Source organism: Stegastes partitus, unplaced genomic scaffold, assembly GCF_000690725.1.
Source record: "Stegastes partitus isolate 25-593 unplaced genomic scaffold, Stegastes_partitus-1.0.2 Scaffold687, whole genome shotgun sequence".
NCBI classification, from domain to species: Eukaryota; Metazoa; Chordata; class Actinopteri; family Pomacentridae; genus Stegastes; species Stegastes partitus.
Genome location: NW_007578418.1, coordinates 91,760 through 95,974, shown reverse-complemented (window position 1 = coordinate 95,974; position 4,215 = coordinate 91,760).

Genomic DNA, 4,215 nt, shown 5'->3' with positions numbered 1-4,215 from the left:
AAAATAAATGTATTTTATGGAGGATCCGTGAAAATAATTTTAATCGGACAAATGCTGAATATTGGATCTGATAATCATTAGTAATCGACTTAATGCTGAGGACTAAACATCTGATTCTATTCAGGAATTCTTATTTTTAATCTGACTTTTACTAATCGTCTAACTTTGTGGAGTGTTAAATGACCAAAGTTACATATTTTAGGGTCAATAGAGGATAATCCTAAACTCACTTCTCCTTTATTCATATGGAATAAAGATTGTTTCCCTCAATGGTCATAACAGCATTCATCACACCACTGTTAGCGCCGGTGCTAACGCTGGGTTTTATAATGAAGAATCGGCTCCAAATTGAAATCTGAAACCTCCATGCAGACGACACACTCGTTCCTCCATCCGTCTCCTTCCGTACCAACAAAACGCTCTTTCAGTTAAATGAAGAAATAAGTAAGAAGTGGCCCCAACCAACCTTTATGTCAGCATTTTCTAAACAAATCATTAGACCGCTCCTTGGATGAGGTCCAGAAAATGAGAGTTAAAAGAATATATCTGCCACAGTCCTGGAGATTTACTGCCTGCGTCAGTACACACTGACCAAGTGGAGAAAATGAAGAGGAGAAATGTGGTGGAGGTGCCCTTGAACGCGGCACCGAGGCAGCTCCCAGGTGTGAACGCGTGTCGCTTCGGCGTGAAGCGGGCCGTCATTCACAAGCAGCAGATGTGCTCACGGAAACTTTCTCAATGACTCCAAATATCGTGTTTTTGCAGCCGTCGGTGTGAACCTATGGGTTTCTACATAACTTTTTTTTCCTCCCGTCTTTCTTGTGCTAATCTGTGCTATCAGGTCCGCTGGCCTGCAGTCTGTCATCTCAACATGGCCTTGAACAAAATGTCTCTGAGGACCTGGGGAACATCAGTGTACTCGTGAATAAGAACACAACAACATAACCTACTTCCACCCATCCCCGTCTCTATTTCCCTTTTCATATCCAGGATGGGGGGTGGTGTGTGTGTGTGTGTGTGTGTGTGTGAGACAGAAAGAGAAAGAGAGTTTGTGTGTGTGTGTGTGTGTGTGTGTGTGTGTGTGGCTCCTCCTCCTCCTCCCACTTCTCTGTGTTATCACATCACACTGTGTTATTGGCCACTTGTATTCAGCCAGTTGGATACTGTGCCTTCTAACCTGCTGTAACCCCACTGTGGTGTTTAAACAGTAATTCAGTTCACTGCCAGTAGTATAAACAGAGGCGGCACTCAACATGTCAGTCAGCTAAATTGGATAGTTTTCTTTTACAAGGCTGTTGTTCACAATAGGTGTTACCTGCAATTTGCATTTTGAGTACAGCAGCAGTTAAAAGTCTGATCAAAGTCCTCTCCAAAGTGCTATTCATAAAAAGTTGATGTCGTTTATTGTTGTTGTCCGATTCCGCCGCCGCTGCTTCTTGCTGTCCGACGTCGGCCTCGAGTCAGACGAGCAGCTTCGGTAATTTAGATGGTATCTCACCTCGTGACCTCTGAGCTGAGCCGACCTCTCATCTTTGAACTCCGGCCCCGAATGCCACATAAATGGAGATACAATATCCTCCCTTTCATTCCTCCCTCCCCGGCCGGAGCACGCTGAACTCTGCCCTCGAAGCTTTTCACAGAAATGCAGTTCAGGAAAGTCCGTCCTTTGACCTGGAGTATGGGGACAGATTGTGACTGACAAAAAAGAAGTCTGAGGCCTTTTTTAAAACATTTTGTCACCACGTTATTTATGCACGGAGCTGTTTGGTTACAGACGTGGACTGGCTGGAGAAGAGTGCGACGCTTCACGAAGGTTAACAAGTGTTTAAAAGACGTGAGGAAGTGGACTTTGTTTAACAAGAGGGACTCTTTACAGTCTTGTTAACAGGATGTGTGCAACTGTGCTGGAGTGGCATCAAAATTAAATAATCCACAACTAAAGGGGAAATAAAAGAATTTCACAGATTAAAAAAAAAAAAAAAAGTCAACATGCAAAGAAGGAAAAATGTCATAAAAAGTCAAATCCTTTGTTTGTCTAATTAACCAGCTGAAGATTTGTGCACTGTTTAGGTATTCTCTGGACAAGCAGAAATACCTCGTTTGGCATATACTTCGAAGCTCCGCACCGTATTTTTCCATCTGTATAATACTGTAATATAGCCGGTTCATCACCTTTTGGGTCGGCGGGAGTTCACCCAGTGGTCACTGGGGCAGATTATCATTCAAATCTTTGGCTGGGATATGCAGATTTGATTTGTTCTTCCATTCTGGAATAAAGTAATCTGACCTCAGGCCTCTCTAGGATTGTTTTTTTATACTGTATTCCACTGAATATTTCAAGGTAAAGCAAAAAAAAATAAAAAATAGATGGAAAACATATGAATGCGTGGGCAAAGGTCAGCGCTGCAGCGGCCCGGCAGTGCAAACAGACCAGAGTTTAGATTCAGACGCCTGATTGTCTCAGAAGGAGGGAGGCGGATTGTCAGCAGACATTAACCCTCCACCTTTGACCTATACTCCCCAATTTCAGCCGCAGTATCTCCCAAGGTTTGGAGTGAACTAAGGCCCTCTTGGGAAGGAGGCAGGTGCGAGCTGCAGTGGGAGGGCCCGCTGGAAGTCACACCATACTGGAACCTTTGAACTGGAATGCGTATGAGATGGTTGTGACATTCCCCACGTATACAGCTGCAGGCAAGGTTCTACTAAAACCATATGACACAGCAAAACCTGCCGGCGCACACACACACACAGATGAGTTCTTTGACTGCTTCGCTTGAATGAACGAATAAACACAACAATGCAAATAAAGCAAATTATAAGACTTCACTCTGCAGCCTGCTATCTAGACAGTAGGTCTGCTGTATAAATACGGTCGTAGCAGAATATCAACTAGTGCCAACCGAATGTAGGTTAAGTGGAGCAACAACGTTTTCCTTACAGTGTAAATAAAGAGGAGAAAAGTGGAGCAGCCACATGTAATGTTACCGCCGTTCTGTGTAATGTTTAATCCACCTGAAGGCTCGGCTCATTAAAAAACATGACTGTGAGAGAATTACGCCATAAAAGACTGGAGGTCAGCTGCAGTCACAAGAGTTCCTTATCAGGTCCTCGATGCCGTTCTAGGATTCAGAATCACAGACAGATGTTAGAACCTTTGTTTACATCAGCCGCAGAGTTCCTGAAGAGCAGCTCTGAAGCTCAGACCAACAGCTCCAGTTGTGTCCATCCCGGCAGTACTGGACTCTCAAATAATCCAGAAGTGAGTGAAGCTGAGGCGGGTCGTGGACCGTCCTGTGATAGAACCCAAAGTAGCTTCACTCAAAGCAGCAACAGCCTTAATTTTTCATTACCTTAAACCCTAATACAATTCAAATCTGTGATTCATATAAAAACCCACACCCTGCATAGCTGTTATGATTGTTAAAATCAACTACAGAGAATAAAACCATCTTTTGTACCAGGTTGTAAACATTTTGGACATTTTTTTAGACCAGCGTCAAGTGGTCATTGGAGGAACTGACTTTTTTTTTTTTTTTTTTTAACACTTGTGCGTCGACTTAATCAGTCATTTGTTGGAACCTGTTTGGAATAAGGGACTAGAATGAAAGAGATGGGACAATGTGTTTGAAAATTTACATCCAGCTGGGATTCAACCAGAACCGTAGCAGCTCATGACAGGTGTGCTGGTGTTTAAAACAAACCAACCTTTTGTCAGATGTGGTTATAGAAGGTTTCTGTTCACATTCAAGGAGGAAAAAAACCTGTAACTCAATGAAGTCATGATAAAATGCAACATACATACATGCAAGTGGATCAAATACCGTTTAATTAAAATGTAATGAGGAGCGTCATAATTATTATTCTATCATTTTAATTACATGCTGAGAACAAAGCGTGTGGGCTGTTCTGACATGTTCACGCTTCATAGCTTAGCTCGGCTGTAGCATTAACCAAGCAGTCAAAGCACAAAAACGCAGGTTTAAGGTTTAAAAATGACAAATTTATTTTCGCCAACAAAAATAAATACATTTAAAAAACACACACACACACACACAAAAATAACTGAAAGTACTGAAATCAGAGTTGTGGGCCCTTTAAAAGAGGTCAACAAAGATAACTACTGAAAAATAAGTCTAACAAAACTGGACATTAGCTCGACTAACAAAGCTGCCAGACTGAGACACAACATATATACCGGCTGATTGGACCACATGT